The 20,127-nt window shown below is 37.4% G+C and overlaps 1 long non-coding RNA gene across 1 annotated transcript in view; it reads right to left on the reverse strand.

Annotated features, from left to right (window-relative positions):
- Positions 1-1,298: 1,298 nt before the first annotated feature.
- Positions 1,299-20,127, reverse strand: part of LOC120537132 — a 33,281-nt gene continuing 14,452 nt past the window's right edge. Inside the window, exons 2-3 of the long non-coding RNA XR_005635267.1 lie at positions 1,710-1,799; positions 1,299-1,398 (exon numbers count right to left, since the gene is read on the reverse strand). This is a non-coding gene — a long non-coding RNA (uncharacterized LOC120537132). The remainder of the gene's footprint in view (positions 1,399-1,709; positions 1,800-20,127) is intronic.

Genomic DNA, 20,127 nt, shown 5'->3' on the forward strand with positions numbered 1-20,127 from the left:
AGGTTTCTCCATTACATTTTTTTCTAAAGGTTTCTGGAACCATCTTTGAAATAACACAGCTTGGTTAGTTCTTACTCTGCGTGGGACCTGTGCCGACCTGGGAAGGCTGCATGAGGCATAATGTTTTCCATCATGCCAATGAGAAGCCCTCACCGAAACTTTCAACTGTGAGCAAGAGTGCATATAAAAAAAGAAAAGGAGAAAGGTATTCATCACCTATCATAGTGCACTCATATATTATATCAGTGACAGTAAGACAAAATTCCAATTACAGACACTATCGCAGAGGAGGTTAAATAGCAGAAGTACATCAGCTTGTTTCATCCACTGAGTCTGTACAGTAAGTGTGCTCAAATGTCTAATTAAAGTAGATCATAAATGGTCATTAAAATACCAAAGCACTAAAAATATTCAAAAAGCAACATCCTTAACCAAGTAAAGTGAATAAGATCACACAGAATATGTTTTTTCAAATTGTATAGAAACTGATAATCAAGTGAACCATTAGGTTTCTCCAGAAAAATTAATGACGACCATCCTGCCACATCTGCTTATATAACAACCTTGGGACCATTTAGTCAAGTGCCAGGTGTCACATGTCTACTGTGTGACCACTAAAGATGACATTAAACTTGGGATAGCACAACATTTACACCTATCCCGGACACCTGAAATCACCCGCAATTAGAACAGATAAAAAGAATGCAGAAAAGAAAAATCAAACACTTGTAGAGCCTGAAATCCTAATCCTGTTTTGTGCAATATTTGTTTTTTTATTCAGAACAGAGTCTATCAAAAATTTACTGCAACACAGAATTCAACGCAACTTGGAAAGTCATATAGGCAGATCTTACAAAAACTGTCCAAAATGTGTGCAGTGCAAAACAGTACAGAGTTAAAAATTAAAAATCAAACAAAAGTATTGTATAAAGCAGACTGCAGGAGGAGGCTGCCACAATCCAAATCTCAAACACCACCACATGAACACAAGATCTGGTTTAAATAAGTGATTTATTTAATACCAGTAACGGCACACTGCATGATAACGTGCAGTAAATACACTTGACTTGAGCATTCCTAGTTTTCATACTTTTTTCTCTGTACGTTTAGCACTCGTTTGCTCAGAGGTTGATGCCCTTGCTACTTCCTGAGCAGCTCTTCTTTTCTCCACCCTAGTGGCCCGCTTCTTCTCTTTTTTTTTCGGCATCTTTTTCGCGTTAAAACTGATTAAGTCAGTTTTAATTACTTTTCCTTAATTTTTCACTTAAGCTGGCACTTAAGAATGATTTAAGATATGAAGAGGTAGGGGAAGTGACGGCGAAGGTGGTAGGGATGAGAACGGCGCCCGTATGCATGCTCCGCACTGTTGCCCCGCTGGTTCGCTGCTGAGAGTTGATTCTAGAATAAAGAGAAATGCAAAGGCAAAAACTTATTAAAATTCCAAACTATTGAAAATAAATACAAAAATTACAAAAAAGGCACACAATTCAAAAACATTTAAAAAGGATTAAAACACAAAAAACAAGATAAAGACAAATCCAAATGCTAAATCCAAAGACTAAAAGCCAGAAAACATCCAAATTCAGAAAAACAAAAGATCAAAGCAAAAATGGTCAGAGAACAACAAACACACAAAATGAGAAAAGAAAAATGTACAACAGAGGAGACAAGCAAAAAAGCTGAGAGAAAACTAAAGCCACAGCATATACCTGAGGCAGACAAGAGGGATGTTTTGAGTTCTTTAGGTTACATCCAAAGGGCCTAATGGCAAACAAATGAGGATAGAGACATGGGCAGAACTGGAAAAGATTAAAATAAACGTATACATAAATAATGGGGAAAATACAATACAATACAATTTATTTTTATATAGCCCAAAATCACACAAGAAGTGACACAATGGGCTAACAGGCCCTGCCATTTCACAGCCCCCGGCGTTGACTCTCTAAGAAGACAAGGAAAAGCTCCCAAAAAACCCTTGTAGGAAAAAAACATGGAAGAAACCTTGGGAAAGGCAGTTCAAAGAGAGACGCAGGTTTCCAGGTTGGTAGGGCGTGTGGTGGGTGTCAAAAAAGGGGATAAATACAATACAATACAAAGAACAGAACACATGTAATCCTCAATACAATATAATAGTGCAATACAAAGAGTACAAGTACAGAGCGGGAATCAACAGTAGATGATATCACATAATACAATTTGGATTTGTTCAGAGTCCTGGAGACCTCGGCCATCATGCTGCCTCCCCTTATTGGCCATTCCACAGTTGAGTCACTGCTTTGCCAGCCAATCCAAAATGATTACAACGACACATTCCTAACATACACCTTAGGGACCTCGGGCCAAGTTCCATGCCTGTGAGCAGTTTGCACATTCTCTGCACCCCTTGAGGTCCTCCACAGTAGATCATCTGTTGGTTGACTCTACAACTGGCCCAGTATGAGTAAATGTGGACATGTTCATATGAGTGTTCTTTGATGGACTGGTCAAATGTATGCACAGTGGTTCCTGCCTTACTGCCTCTTGAGAGAAAAGGCTCCTGTGAACCTATCATGGAAATAACAGGTTCGGAAAATGGATTGATGCCTGCAAACAAAATGATTTCAAGATGATAAATATATCTAGCTTTATCTCCATCAAGCTTTTTTTGCTTCATATAGAGATTTCCTGTTATTGTTTCTAAAAAGCTTTATTTTTAGTCTGTCATACTGATAATCATTTACAGTAGTTTTAAACAGACAGATACATTGTGAAAATCAGTTACGATTTGGCTTACTATTTCTTGGATTTGGATACATCACATTCAATTTAATTTCTTCCCAACTCCTTTTGTTTCCATTTTTATTGGTGTATGATATGAAGACCTACATTAAACTGACATCTTTGGAAATCTATGACACATAACTAGTGATAAAAGAACAAAACCAGTGCCATTCTACAAGACAAAATCCATATTTGGCCAACACTTTGGATATGTCTGTATGGAGGTGGTAACTAAATGCAAGTTTTGCAAGTCTTTTTTGCAATATGTGCTATAAACATGCATATTTTCTTTTTACTCAGTTGCAAGATTACATCTGTTTACAATAAATTTAAAAAGGAAGAATTAGGTACAATAAGGTGGAAATTCTGATATCACAGGAGCAGAGCTGATCTGTGACTTAAATGATTATTGCAATTCTCAAAGTAGAAGTAACAAGTGTAGTAGAAATGTCACATGTACAGAGTACTGTGAAATTATTACTTGCATGCCATACTAACATACAGCACATCACTACTCTTTAATGAAACAAGAACATATTAATATATTGTTCTATTAAAAGCTCAATTTTATTTAAGAGGAAACAAATATGTGAAAATGAAAAGGACTGAGATCTGGTTGAGTTTCCACCCTCTTGCCATTACGAACTCAGGCTCCAATGATCTTGCATTGGATAGAAAATGAACAGATGGTATATGGATCCCAGAATCCTTTCCTTTGAGAAAAAGTATAGTATATCAGGATAGAAGGAGTATCAAACACCGTCTACTTTCACAGGAACTGTTGAGTAGGACCCAGAAGCTGACAAACAGAGAAGGAGGAAAGATTATTAGGACAGCCACTGAGCTGGAGATGGCCTTGTCCAAGACAGAATGATTGTGATCGTTTTTATTTTTTACATTAAGACAAAAGGTGACAGTAATTCAATAATCAACAAAAGCAGTCATCAAAAACGACCATAAAAATTCCAAAACAAATTAGGTTATATTCTTTTCAGTTACAAAAGGTATCATATCAGTGCTATATATTTTCACAATTACAATAGTTTTAAATCAGATATGGTACTTTTCTATCTGAAAAAGAGTTTCCTGTAATAGCACGTGTTGCCGATAATGCGGGTGTAAACTCAGCCTCTTAATATTAACATTTAAACAAAGCTTTATTATTTCCTGTTGTTGCTTCCTGCAGGCGTTTAACTTCAGATAGGCAAAGATTTATCATTATTATCCACAACAATATACAGAATTTTCAGACAGGCAAAGACTCCCTGTCATTTCCAATACATTTTTTTAATTTCGGATAATCAGAAAAGATTTCCTGTTTTGTTTTTTTTCTCTAATAATTTTTACAGAAGTTGCAGTTGTTTTAGATGGACAAATGTTTCAATGAACATTTAGCTTCTAATTTTTCTGTGCCAAATTGGCAGGTAGACACTTCCATTATTGTGTCTTGTAAGGTATTAGTTTCAGAAGAACAGGATGAAACTTCATATTGTTGGCTGCAAAATGTATTTACAATGGGTTTAGAATGACAATCATGCATTTCCTGCTACTGTTTCCAACATATGTGAACTTTTAACTGGACAATGATGTGTCCTAATGTCTCCAAGACCCATTGCAGTGACCAGAGGGACAGATAGAAGTGTCCTGTGGTTACTTATAACAACCTGTTGTTACAGCTGGACAAGCATTTCTAGCAATGGATTTCAACAAGCTTCTCATTTTCTGCTTGTCCTTTCTGTACATTTTTAGTATTGGATAGGCCGTTGAGGACTTCCTTCTACTTTTCTAACATATTTTGCAGGTTCAGGTCCTTGAGCAGAGCTGTAGTATTGTATGAAGAAGTTGGGAGTGGCAGAGAATTACGTAAGAGTTGTACAGGATATATACGAGGGAAGTGTGACAGTGGTAATGTTTGCGGTAGGAGTGATGGATACATTCAAAGTGGGATTACATCAGGGATTGCCTCTGAGCCCTTTCTTATTTGCAAAAATGATGGACAGGTTAACAGATGAGATTAGACAGGAGTCCCCGTGGACTATGATGTTTGCTGATGACACTGTGATCTGTAGCAATAGTAGGGAGCAGGTTGAAGAGACCCTGGAGATGTGGAGATATGCTCTAGAGAGGAGAGGAATGCAGGTCAGTAGGAACAAGACAGAATACATGTGGGTAAATGAGAGGGAGGTCAGTGGAATGGTGAGGATACAGGGAGTAGAGTTGTCGAAGGTGGATGAGTTTAAATACTAGAGATTAAAAGTACAGAGTAACGGGGACTGTGGAAGAAAAGTGAAAAAGTGAGTGCAGGCAGGGTGGAAAAGCTGGAGAAGAGTGTCAGGAGTAATTTGTGACAGACGGGTATCAGCAAGAGTTGAAAGGGAAGGTCTACAGGATGGTAGTGAGACCAGCTATGTTATATGGGTTGGAGACGGTGGCACTGACCAGGAGACAGAGCTGGAGGTAGCAGAGTTAAAGATGCTAATATTTTCACATGGTGTGACAAGGATGAATAGAATTAGAAATGAGTAAATAAGAGGGTCGGCTCAGGTTGGACAGTTGGGAGACAAAGTCAGAGAGGCGAGATTGCATTGGTTTGGACATGTGCAGAGGAGAGATGCTGGGTATATTGGGAAAAGGATGTTAAAGATAGAGCTGCAAGGTAAAAGGAAAAGAGGAAGACCAAAGAGGAGGTTTATGGAAGTGGTGAGAGAAGACATGCAGGTGATGGGTGTAACAGAACAAGAGGCAGAGGACAGGAAGATATGGAACTAGATGATCCACTGTGGCAACCCCACCAATAGGTACTTTATTCCAGACAGACAGACAAATGTGTGTTGTTTGGCTTCCAAAAACCGTCAGATGATCACATAGGATGTTATTATTTCTATCAAGTTCTTTTTTGTCTCATGCAAAGGTTTCAAGTTATTATTTAAAACAATCTTTTTAGCTGCAAATGGACACATACAGTTTTTATTGCTGCTGTCTGCAAAAAAATCCTCTTGGGAGGCAGACCAAAATTTTCTCTTGTCTCCAAAAGTCATCCTTATTGTCTTTAGAGCAATAGACCAACTTTGATGAGAACAGGCCATTCATTTATATCATTTAGGTTGACAACATTACGCTTCCTGTTATTGTTTCCAATAGGTATTCCATTTATGATAGGCAAAAATATGTTGTGTTGTCTCCAATAACCAAATATACATATGATGATTTACAGTTGTTTTTCTAAAAAGATTTCAGTAGCCCATGGACACACAAAGCTTTCCATGTAATGTTAATTCCAAAATGTTTTTTTAGATTGGCAGACTGAGATTTCCTGTTGTTGTTTACAGCAAGCTTTTCGTTTCCAATAAACACAACTGCCATAAATGTTTCTTTTGTTGTTTGCAATTAGCATATGTATCAAAAAGACAGACATTGTTCATTTTATATATTGCTTTTTATAATGAGTATTACCATAAAGCACTTTAAAAGTGATGTAGCACATATTTTCTTGGAACATCAGAGAGGGATGTAACTCAGATAAGAAGTTTAAAGCCCAATGATTTTGCTTCTAGACTATACTGCTGTCCACACTGCCGTGTTTTTATTATCATCTCTGCTAAATCCATAGGTTTATACAGTAGAAGCCAGCAGAGGCCCTCTGCTGGCTTTGTTAAAGCTTTCCAGATTTTCAGGACTGCTTTTAGTGTTATAGAAGTTGTTTGTTTATAACCATAATGTTAGAAATCTCTGTAATGGCGTCACATACAAATACTGTACTCACTTGGACCAGCCTTTGACAAATTAACATCATTTAAAAACAGACTCGAGGGAATGAAGTGCGCGTCCCCTATAGGGGCTCTAAATGCAAACTTAACAGTCATTTAGAAATGGATCACCATCTTTACGGGCCAGATGTTTGATATTGTGGAATGGGTTACTCATTTTAGTAAGCCTCCATGGTAAACGTTCATACTGTTTTGAAAATTGATTTGTCTGTTTACATAAAACACAGCTGCTCTATGTAGGATGTGGCCAGCACTCTTAACACCTTGAACAGGACATGCCTCCTGTGTTTATCATCAACGGGCAGAATAGCTGGGTGACTTTTTATTGATTATTTCACTTCAGAATTTCTTGCTATCAGTGCACCTTTTAACATTTTCTCTTTTATTTATTCACTAAAGGACTCAGTTCATGATAGTAATATAAACTATTTCACATAACAGAGTAATATGAACTCACAAAATGATTATTACCTTTCTAATTCAAAAGAACCTTTTTCCTGCATGCAGCATGCAGGTAACCCAAAAGCATATTTTTTACCCAAGTAACTTTACAATGACTTCAGAATTCTGCACATTAGTAAAGGACTGAAGTGGTGGGTTTGGGATGAGCAGATATCTGTCTATTTGTCTGGAGATGTATAAGTGAGAGCTACATGGATTCCCACACAGGATTACTCAGGAGCCCCTGAAAAGGTCAAAGACCAGTAAACTGACATTGGATTAACTACACAGCGATTCCCGGCAGCCGCACACAGCCCACATGGAAATAAACAGCTCATATTATCTGAGCATTTTATTATTGGCAACACTGGAGCCTGACAGGAGTGGTGTTAGTTCCAGGAGACTGTAAGAATCGGGTCTGAGACTGGAGTCATAACATCACTCCATCATATTATATGTAATAATACATGTGTTTTTTTTTTTCTCAATTAATTAACAATTAAGACTTTGAAAGTTGAAGGTAAAATCAGAAACTGCAGCCCTGTAATGTTGCAATGACTGCTTGACACTGTCATTTTTATGGTGGTCTGATTAAAGTCAGAGCAGCTGCTGCCCACACCTCCTTCTGGCCTGTAGTAGCTTACAGAAGGTCATAATGGCTTTTGGCTTGAGCAGTAAGTTACCCGTTTTGGCCAGTGCAGAAATCTATAATAAATGTGGTGGCTGGTAACCACACCCCATTTCTGGCAGCCTATCACCTTCAGAATGGATATGACTGGGGTCACATGTGCTTATTCTTTTCATTTTAGAGTCTTATAATAGGAGAAAATGAAGGAAGCCATCATTGACTCTAAAAGTCAATGGCTAGCATTATGCACAGAAGTGACCCAACTTCGAGGCCAATGGTGTTTAGAGAATGTTAAGCGTTTTAACCTTTTCAGCTCTCTCATGGATTTTCTTATTAGTGAGATGGAGTTGTTAACTTTGTCAGCCTTCAGTGCAAGTTTGTCTGAAATACTAAACAAATGTAGTGGTTTGCCTGCACGCTGCTCTCGGCTTCACAAAAGAGCACTTATTGAGTTGTTGAACTGTATTGAGCTCAGAAGTGTGATTGGCAGCAAAAATTGGGTCATACTGTCATGCAAATCATTAATTTATTTCTTAAGTAGTGGTTAGTGGGAAGACTCTTTAGAACGGGGCTCAAAACCTACAAACAGATGTACTCAGTCTCAACAAGAGCCATTCTGCTATCAGGAGGGATGTGGTCAACCATATGTGCAAAGCGCCTACGTCTACACAGGCACCAAACAACTAACCTCATTTCACTGAGAACTCTTTATCTGTTCTCTAAATGAATATGTCAGTTTGTGGGAGAGCCTTGTTATTGATTACACCAGGGAGTGGAAAGGTATTTGTTTGAAGAGAGTGAATTTCACACTACAGGTTTGACATACACATCCTCCATCTTTGTTTAGAATGGTCAATCTGCACATCTGAGGTTAAAACTTTCACTTCCCATGACATCTTGGTTTTGGTCTGAATGTTTTTGAGTTGTTGTGTGATATATTGTTTATGCAGAATTGTCTTTCATGATTAGGTGTCTACAGACTATGCCGTTCATTTGAGACGTTTCCCTGTTATTAGGCTAATCCAAATTTAGTGCTGATTTGCACTTCCCTGTATTGTATCTTTTGAGTTGTTTCATAGTCCAGCTCCATTTTTTTTATAAGATAGTCTAGAATTTATGGTGGGGCATCATGGTGAGGTAAGTGCCTAGCTCAGCAACCTCACCTCTCACTTTCATGAATCCATCTGAAATGTTCATGTGGGTTTTCTGGAATTGGGTTTACTTTTACATTTCAAAAAAGTGCAAATTGGGTTAATGGGTCACTCTGAGTTGGAGCAGTGTGAGGGGTGTCTTGTTCTTGATATTGTTAGGAGATGTTCTTGCTCTCAATGACGCTGTAAGGGTTGAATAGAGAAATGGATGGACAAAGGGATGGATGATCAATTTAGATTATGAATGCTAGTTCTCTCCTTATGCCCAATGCTACTCTCACAACATGTGCTCTTCATGACTTTGGTATTAGTAACTGGTATGGAATTAGATGGATGGTTCAGCCACTCTCTGTTGAATTCTGCAGACAGCAGGTTCTTTTCAAGTTTGAATGAATCACAACATGAAGCAGGAGTAATGTTTAAAAGAAAAAAAGAGATGAACATCAAATTTTTTAATTTAAGATTGCAAGCTGAAATTATGAAGAATATTACAATGTGATACTTTAAGAACAATAAAACACCTACTGCATGGTGCCCAACTCCACCACTTTAATTCCCATAAAGATAGATCTGATTAGTAAAACGCTACAAGGAATTAAAAAAAATAATATATGGAAAACTGTAAAAATATTATAAGAAAACACGAGATTGCATTACATTTCCATCTATTTCATTAACCCTTAAGTGGACGTTCGGGGTAGAGGTTCTAAAAGTGATAGGGAAGTGCCACAACCATTAGGATGCACTCTTATTTTTTTTATACACCACATGGCTATTTAGTTTGGATTTTCTCACATTATTATGTTCATATCTGCACATCTAGTCTCATTTCTTCTATTTTAGAGTTAATCGCGATATTGCCTGAGTCAATAAAAACCTTAATATTACGACATATTTAATTCTGAGTGAACTCGGGAGTTGCCTCATCTCTTGAAAGACTGGCATTCGTCCAGGTGTTCCTTCTCTTTCATGTGACGCATTTGATTATTCTTTTGTTAGCATGTGACTGCAGGTAGCTGGAACATTCCCTTTTGTACAATGTGACTGAATAACCCTGATATTAACTGGAACATTTCCGCATGCAGGTCTGCATCATGTGAGCCCAAATCTTCATTTTAATAATCCCTGACAAAACAATAAAGGCTGGGCCATTGTTCTCTTAAGTGGCTCAAGAGTTTTAAATTACAAATATTACTTTTTCCCTGGTGGCTATTTTTATCATACTCACGTCAACTTGAGGTTTTAATTTTCTGCTGCTCTCTTACCTAGCAGCCTGTGCATGTTTGTATATCTAGAGCACACTGATTTCTCTTTGGGTAGTAGCATGAAACTGCATTTCAGCTCTAGAGTCCTCGATTTGAAACTGCCTACGTGGAGTTGACATGTTCTTGCTTTGCCTGTGTAAAGTTTTCTAGTTTTTTTTCAGGTACACTTTTCCTTGTACAAAGAGGAGCAAGTTTAATTGATAGGAAATTTTGAATTGGCCCTATGTCAGTTTTTATGTGAGTTCCAGCCTTGAGCCCAATGCTCTCAGGAAAAGTCACACCACCCACAACCCTCAAATGGATATGAAATATGGATTATAAAATAATGGATAGATGGATAATTACTCAAGTTTGCAGCCGCATAGCCACCTGGACAACACTCAGAGCCAACCTATTGCTAAAACTACGTTATACCTAGCAAGTAAATTTGACAAAAAGCAACCGAGTGGGCAGCGTTGTGCAGTGCTTAAGGCTTTGGCCTTCAATCCCTCAGATTGTGGGTTCAAGTCCTGCCACTGACACTGTGTGACCTCAAGCGAGTCGCTTCACCCACCTGTACTCCAACTGGAAAAAGAAATGTAACCAATTGTATTTCAAATGTTGTAAGTTGCTTTGGATGAAAGTGTTGGCCACATAAGTAAATCTAAAATACTCTCTTATGATGTTTCATCTAACTTTGATGATTTTGCTATTTGTTGAAACAGCATCAGAGACTAAAATAGTATACTGTATCATAACACCCTTCTACAAGCACAGATGCTGATTAGAACTGAAGAAGCCAAATGATATAATTAAGACTGCAATTTACAAAGTAGACATCATGCTGTACTACATTTTAAAACTTCTAGAATTTTAGAGAGATAGTCAACAGCCAGGTGCAGGTATGTGCAGCAGTTAAAATGATCTCTGCTGAATATTTCCACTCTGTCTAATACTATTTTCTTATAAATACAGTCTTAACTATTAAGGGAAAAAACTCATGTCATTTCCTAACCTGCTTACCGGTAATCCAGATCAGAGTCAGTGGGGTGCTGGGGCTAGCATACAGCACAAGGTAGGAGCAAATCCTGGGCAAGACACCAGGCCATCACAGGGCAACCACTCATGCCAGGTCAAGTTTAGTATTGCCAGTTCCCCTAACATGCATGTCTTTGAGCAAAGCAACTGGAGGAAACCTATGCAGACTTGGGGAGAACATATAAACTTCACACTGCATCATCCTAGGACAAGAAAGTGATCATGTAAAGAAATAAAACGATAATGAAAATACTGCTAAATATTATGAATTTCATAACAGATGGAGCGATATCCTAACTGGAATAGAGGCTCATTACTTGCCCAACCAGGTAGACCACAATGAAAGTTCCAATGGGATGGAGGTGCAACCTGGCTGTGACAGTTTTCAATTCTTGTCCCAGCCAAGGTGGACAGTTAAAGTATGGATTGGAGGAGAAAGTGCATCAAGGACAATATATTCCCTAATACAAGAGATGATGGTGTTCCTCTGGCTCTGTCCCTGTTTTGACACCCCCAGGATTGCTTGGGACTTGTAATACAGAAGTGTGGCCCTGTTGGGGTCTATGGGTGCTGCCAGAAGGTGCTGCTGGGACAGAACCTCTCTGTTTTGTGCAACATTTGTATGACCCTGAAGTGTAAGAATGCTTCTGTAAAAAGCCAAATTTCCCAATTGAGACAAATAAAGTTTTTTCTTCTTCTTCTTCTTTACTTACCAAATTAACACCACAAAGCCTACTGTGCTATGTGTGATATGTTTTTGGTTACCTTTTTGAAGATGTGTTGTAGTGTGGAATTTAGCAAAGAATCAGAAAACAGCATCAACACTCAAAAACTGAACCCTTAACCAATTAACAGACATCTAACATATTAGCCAGTCAAAATGCCTGTGTCTCATTAGAGGCTATTCTGCTTTGTTTGTCTTTTGCTGTTTGTCAGTATCCCACCTTGTGAGCAACCTAATCTGTTTTAGTTCATTTTTGCAATTATTACTATCACTATTTTGGTTGTTATTTCTGTGATGTCACCAAAGTGCCATTCTGTTTAGGGTTTTCTCATGAGAAGCCTGACCATTGACCATTACATTCACGTGAACCATTCATGTTATTGGTGCTAACAACTGCTATTTACTAGATTCATGTGCAGGACAACGGTACTGCTTGTGAAAACTTTGGCCCACAGCTATAAAAGGAAGTGGCACATATAGATACATCTGAATTTTGAATCATCAAATTTTGTTTTATTTTATACTAGCTGTTCCTCGTGGCTCCGCCCATGTACATGTGAAACAGGACAACGAGGAGGGCCCTGCCTGACTCCCTACTCATGATGTCATGCTTCCCCCTCCCCTCGCCCTGCAGCTTCTGTCTCGGACCAGCACGAATATATCATTCCTGCAGCGAACTATGATTCTTAGCGTGATGAGAGAAGTTGCAAAATCAACCAGAATGTTCAAGCAAATTCTAGAAAAAAACCTGATCTAAATCTGTTAAGTAGTTTTCTCGTTCGCTAGCTAAGCGGAGGTAAGGTACACACCCTGATGCGGGTGTATGAGTGAGGAGGGCCCTGTCTCACTGCATCCCTCTCGGATGTGTGCAAATAATCGGTACCGCAAGTAAACTATGATATTTAGGATGATGAGAGAGGTTGCAAAATCAACTGGAATGTTCAAGCATAAAACCCAATCTAAATCTATTAAGTAGGTCCCTTGTGAAAAGCGAACACACATACAGACAGACAGACAAATGTTAAATTTTATATATATTGAGATATTTTTGGTTTTCTCCTTTGTATTTAGTTTGAAGTAAATGATTGTATTTGTTAAGTAGTTATTATTTGTTTGATTGAGTAACATACCATTGTAATGTAGTTTTTGAAAATAAAATTGAAAGAAAGAAAGAAAGAACCATGATAGCCCACTCTAAACTAAGCAAGAAAAAGAAAAGGAAATTAGATTGAGTTGATAATGGATTAGTTTAGGTTTTGACTCTGGCAACATTAAAGTGAAGTTTGTGCAGTGTCTGGTGATTGAGAATAAGTTAGGATTCTGACATTTGTTGTTATTCTTGTTATTGTAATCCCTTTTGCTCGCTTTTTATCTTGTTCTCTGTTGCTTTTGATGCTTACACCTTTGTTCTGTACAGTACTGAGTGTTTGTACAGTATTTAACTTGCCTTTTAAGTCGCCTAAATAAATAGTAATAATTAGATATTAAAAATTTATTAAAAGAATTCTTGCCTATCAAATACCTCTTTGACTTAGCCTCCAAAACTGCAATACTTCTCTCTCTGCCAATCAAAATTATTCCCGACTGCATTTTAAAACTAACTAAATAGCACACACATTATGTGACTAGCCATACACAGCATCATAATGACTAGTGATGACAAAACAGTAGAGCTTCGCATGCAGTTTCACACAATTGCCCCTAAATTCACTTTACAATTTTGCAATTGTAAAATGTGGGATTTTCTAAAACAAGACTTCATCGGGTGTCAAGTTTTTGTGGTGAAAAGTAAGAAGTATATCTCCCTTCGGTTATTCCACAGCTGAAACCACTTTCCTCTGCTGCCTGCAGTACCACCCCTACGTTACACAGTTCCATTCTTGTGTCTCCATACAACAGCATTTCATTTTCTGCCTGCAAATTCACACCACCAGTTCCATCTTCCACCACTGATTTAGAGGCAGCTAATCACCAATGGCCAAATGCCCAAGCCAATGGATTTTAACAACGACAAAGTGCTTAAAACCCTGCTTCCCCACTTCTTCCATTATGTGCACCATCATAAGCTGTGTCATGATTTTACATATGGAGAAAAAAGTTGCAGAGAAAGTGAAAGTAAATGTGCTAATACTAAGGATTTTGCCTCTGGTAAAGCACAATTTGTTTCACGGAATGATTTTGCTCATTATTACTCATGACCAGAAGGTCCAAAATGGCCGCACCGATTAAATTAAATTTACAAAATGTCGGCACCCATGAAAAACAAATACACAAATTGACAAGAGATGATGTCACCAAAATTCTGATAAAAATCTAAATAACCTTTAATTAAATGAGAAATGTTTTTGACAATAAGTGCATTATATAATAAAATGATTAACATTTTACGACAGTATAATCATTACTAAAATGAAGAAACATTAGTTATACATTTTAAGACATTTTTAACAATAAAGGAACAGACTATGGTGCAAACACCCACTGCACTGTACAATAATGAATCATAAGATTCAACCATAGCCTCCAAACTGAAGCTCATGTGTATTTAACCTGCTCTAACGATAAATGCATAGTTTCAGGGTTTACCATATTTCAAATGTGTTTTTAATTCATTTTTTTAGCATTTGAACACGTTGCTTCTATATTTCAAATCTCTGTGTTGACGTCTGGGTGTCAGTATGGCTGGATATCACCACAAACACACAACACGTGTGTCAAAGTGTCTATTGCTAAAGCTAAATAAAACTAATCTGCTGGGCATTCTGCAAATTAAAAATCAAAGTATACAGTTCATTCCATTCTTTACAACTACATTTTCACACCCATCTTTCCAATTAATAAGGAGATCCTAACAATGTGAAGTAACCCCAGGCCTCATCTGAGCCCTTGGAGGGCCTAATGGTGGGCTTGATTACTCATTATGGTGACCAGTAGCAAGTAGTAACAAAACACACTAATAAACACAAAGTGCAGTAGTATGAAAGAAACAATAAAGAAAACAACAAATCATACATGAAACAACATAAAGAAAACATAATTTCAGCATAAAGTGACAAAAAACAATAAATAAATAAATAAAAAGGAAAGACATCTGAGCCAAGGATGAAACCCTGGCTAATCAAAAAAGACCTAATGACTTGGGGTGTCTGTCATGCTGTTGTTTTATTTATTTTTTGACTGCAGAATCTCGGCAGAGAGTTAAGTGAAGATGAAACAGTCTCACAATTAAGCTCCTTCTAGTCTGCTCTGCTAGATACACATGAATGAACTAGCTTCTGAAGACATGTACATTTAAAAAGTGCCTTCATTTTACATTTCTTAGGCAGACAAAGCATGTTATGGAAATGTGGAGGCCTACAGATTAAACCAGTGGCAAACATGTTATGGAAGTTTTGAGTTTATTCAGGTTTAGACCTTGTTAGTTGACAGTTGCCAGTACTGCTTTGATACTTTGCAGAATCCCTTCCTCCAAATAGGACTTCTTACTCCTCTGAAACATAGTTTGATCAGACTCTATCACTATGAAGTGTTCAGGCCTCCTTAGTAGTGTGCTTTCCTTGAGGTCTGTTCTGTAATAATGGCCAATCACCACACACCCTTCTCTAAGTACTTTTCTGCTTGTACAGTACATGTGAGTTCAGTTATCCCCTGCTTGAATTTTTAGAATATACAGAGTCTTCTTAATCTTCAGACAATCTTCTTTTAGCAATCCACTAAAAAAAGAGACATTATGGTCCCTGGACACTGTACAGATTGTGTTTCTTAGTCAGTAAAGTGCTTTGACTAATGAGAAAAGTGCTATATAAATGTACAGAATTATCCATCCATCCATTTTCCAACCCGATGAATCCGAACACAGGGTCACAGGGATCTGCTGGAGCCAATCCCAGCCAACACAGGGCAGGAACCAATCCCAGGCAGGGTGCCAACCCACCGCAGGACACACACAAACACACACCAAGCACACACTAGGGCCAATTTAGAATCGCCAATCCACCTAGCCTGCATGTCTTTGGACTGTGGGAGGAAACTGAAGCGCCCAGAGGAAACCCATGCAGACACAGGGAGAACATGCAAACTCCACACAGGGTGGACCCGGGAAGCGAACCCAGGTCTCCTAACTGCACGGCAGCAGCGCTACCACTTGCGCCACCCTACAGAATTATTATTACTATTATTATAGTAGCCAGATTCTGTTCTCAAAAATTGTCTGTGGCCATCTTGCAGTGTAGTCATCCTGCCCCTGGCCACTATTTTCCTTCTGGTAACCTGATATCCATTGAAATACTAATTAAAAATTGAATGAAAATGTTAAGTCAAAAGACTAATTGCCATCTAACATCAAAGAGGAGGAAAATTGAAAATTCCAAAGTAATACAAATTTTGAAGAAAATAACTGTTAGTCTCATTATCTTCAGAGTATAAAAGCAAGTGTGCAATGCCAGTGCTGTTTATGGATAAATTCAGAAACACAGTGCTAAAAATGTACTCAAGCCATCAGATTGGTGGGTATTAGATGCTTTATTCTTCTGTGGCACACACCTTCTTGTCACCCCTCAACATTTTATTGGTTAGCCTCTGGCCAGCATACATAATATTTACTTTACCCTTGACAAATGCTTTCCAAAGAAACCCTGAATCCTAACCCCTGTTAAACATGCCTGTCACCCATAAGAACTCTTGGAATGCCTGCCCTTCTGCATACTCAGTACAGTCAAAGTATCTCTTTCTAGAAGTTATCTACCGCCTTTTGCAATCTTAATGATCCATAATCAGAATATCTAAGTAAAGTCAGACCTAGACAATTCAAGTAAGAAATTCAAGGCATTTCAAAGCAAGAAATGGGAATCAGAAAACATTGGTAATGATTTATTGTGTGCTGGTTATCGCCAGGTCTAAGAAAATCATTCAGATAAAAACTCATCCATCCTCTGTTTCCTTACAACAGAATAAGTTTCTACCAATGTGTTTCTATTTTCCTTTAATCAAACACTAAACCACATTTTAATTATTGTGATCTCCTGACATGTGATTGCTCCACCAGGTTGGTTCTAACAAGGGGAAGGCCATCATATTTAGGCTTGAGCAGTGTGTTTGCTTTTCATATAAAAGTCTTAAGAAACTGTTTCTGACAATTGCCTTAATGGGTGATGCATGCATATGATACCCTGACATAAATGTAGTCTACCATGAAATATATGACAGAAAAAATGCTGGATTGTATTTTTTTTTATTTTTGAATGCAAACATATTTGGAAGTTTTACAATTTAAATGATCAATTTTTAATATTCTAGAGATGGCTCAAAATGATTCTGGGACATGTGTGCCTCACTTTCACATATTGGTTGTGGATGGGTTTAACAAACTATTTTTCAATTTTTTATAAGCAAGTGCATCAAATAATTATCCATCATGCTTTCTGCATTATACAATTTGAAGCCTCAATCTAGCAAGATTTTATTATGTTGTAAGCCATTTCCATTCTCTTTTATTCTTTTTTTGGCTTTATATTCAATGTATATCACATGTTCTCTCTCTCTCTCTCTCTCTCTCTCTCTCAGAATTTCATATTTCATTGCGCCTATTGTTTCATTCATGTAGCTTCGATGAGATGACTTTGGAAGAGATTTACTAAATACAGTTACTGGTCTCTTTAACACATCAAGGAGGCCACTTCAATCCATCTTCACTCTTCTTTCGTCCTTTGTCAACATAGTAGGATTGGTCTACAAAAGATCTTAAGGTCAAAGGCATTGAAGCCAAATATTAGGTTAGGTTAGGTAGACTTTATTATCTCAGAAGGAAATTTGATTGTAGCAGGAAAATACAAAAGTAGGGCATTGTTGCACAAATACAAGAAAATAAGCAAAGATACAACATCTGAGGACTAGTGTTATCTTAAGTATACACACTGAAGATTACTACAAAGTAGAATAATTACCTTTATCAGTACACAAAATAATAATCCAGAAATCTTGAGTTCAAAATTCTTATAGTTCTGAGAATAAAAGAGTTCATAATAAAACAGTTTCTTTTTTTCCTTGGGAATCTAAATCAGCAGCCTGATTGCAAAGACTGAGGTAAAAGAGGATGGCTACTCTCTGACAGGACTGAGTCGGCCTTCTTTCTAATCTGTTTGTGATACAATTCAGTGATAGAGGTCTAACAATTATTTTACTGCTAATTTTTACAGTGCTGAAATTGCCAAACTGACATATACAAGCAAATGTAATAACTCATTATTAAGAATTACTTATAAAAGAACTCATAAAAAAGCATCATTATGTTTGTTTCCACTATGAAACAGTTGAATTTCTAAAGAAAGAATTGTGCTCCATCTTAAAAATATATTCTCTTTTGAGATTAAACGTTAGCCTGTTAAGAATGATATTTGTATTGCACCACCATGTCTATATTCTGCCCTTTTATTTTGGTGCTGATAGAGTGGGAGTAGTGGATCACCTGAAGTCTACAGCCATATTCTTTGTCTTAGAGATATTTAGTTGTAAAAAGGAACAATCACACCACTGGATAAACTCATCAACAGCAGGTTCATGGCTGTCCTCCTTATGCTGTACTACTAGGGGTGTTGCACTGTGTTAGCCATTATGAATGTAATGAGAAGTCAAGTAATGTGACATCTTTTATTGGCTAACTGAACTGATTACAATATGCAAGCATTTGAGGCAACTGAGGCACCTTCTTCAGGCAAGACATGAGTCATTGCAACTTTCAGGATATGTCTGATCTTCTGTGAGTCCTGCATTCTTTTGAATGAGAAATCTATAAACAGCCATCTTGCATGGTTTTTTGGTCTGTCCAAAAGTCAAGTATTCACAAGTATCACTATGAAATATCACCAGTGTGAAGTCACATAATGCTTTTGGATATGTAGTTTTTACTATTGGAGTATCATTTTCCAGCTACAAGAGTCTGGGCAACTACTGTAAATCCAGAGATGTCTCAAATATAAAGTGAAATATTGGAGAGAGTGGCTCTGGACAGGAGTGAAGCAGAAGTTCACTTATATTCTTGAGGTCCAAGCTTTGTTTGCTTTATTTCACATTTCACCCCCTTCTCTACCTCTGTTTAGTTAATGTTCCATGTCGAAATGCCCTGTTTCTTCTATTTACCTGTTCTTTTAACTTGTTGTTAGGATATATTTAACTGATTCCATGGGATTTTATGGTGATTTTGACTCATAAGTGCCTTTCATGTTCCCAAAGCACTGGGTTGAGTTTCCCGCAAGCATCACAAACTTCATTGTTAATCATAACTAAAGTAACACATTAAATTCTGAGTGTTTCCAAGTATCGACATATTGCTTGACTTTTGACATTCGAAAATATGCACGAATATACAGAAATCCATCATACAGCAAGTTCAAATAAACAGCAATAGCTGCAATGTTGTCTTAATAAATATTGTATTTATAATCAGTCAAAGTGTGTATATATTTTTGGCACACCCTGTGCATACTATATAAATGCATATATACTGTTTATATATATAAAGAGATATATATACTGTATATAAAAATATTTCTATGTCAAAGTTGCTTGCATCATGGTTTTCCACAATTCAGCTAGCAAAAGACCTGGCTGTGTGTTTGTGAAATTTACAAACGCGTCCACAGTGGAACAACACACAGAGCATTTCATATGTTGAATAACATTAGCCTTTAACAACATGCAGAGGTCCTGAGGTCTGTATAGCGGTGATAAATAACCCAAAACAATGTGTCAGCTATGTACTGTAACAACAGATAATATCTGTTAAACACTCAATATCAAAACTATTACACATAACGCTACTCAGTTACTCAAGTTTTGGTGTTGTGGTAATTGATGTAGCATTAGCTAGCATACTGAAAGTTGGACACATTTAGATTTCTAAACACACCTGCAAGTGCAGCATGGTTTCATTTTTTTTTCTTTTTTGGTGTTGACTTAAAGCCATCTCTCTGCTCATTAATGGAAAATTACAATAGCAGGTGACTGTCAACAACTTTAATTTGATGATTCATGAAACAGCAATAACCCCAGTGGAGTCTAACTGTAGACCTCCAAAGCTATGCTTTGTTGAGGAGGTTGTCACTTTACATTATACTTCAGCGATATTTCACAATACGCCCAGCTACACTATTGTTAAGATTAGGGTTATGGGAGGAGTTAGCTGACCCAAATTAAGTAACACAAGTAACAAAAAAAGTGCAATGCAATTGTCTGAATTATGGAGGTCTGCAAACACCCAATGGTTAATCCAAGAAACCCACACATCAGTCCTTCTATCGCAGGCCCCAGTGAAACTTTACTTAAATAGTAGGGTTTATAACTCCTTGTAGGTTGCTGTAGTACACTAACTGTGTAA

Source organism: Polypterus senegalus, chromosome 1 (assembly GCF_016835505.1).
Source record: "Polypterus senegalus isolate Bchr_013 chromosome 1, ASM1683550v1, whole genome shotgun sequence".
Classification (NCBI taxonomy): Eukaryota; Metazoa; Chordata; class Cladistia; order Polypteriformes; family Polypteridae; genus Polypterus; species Polypterus senegalus.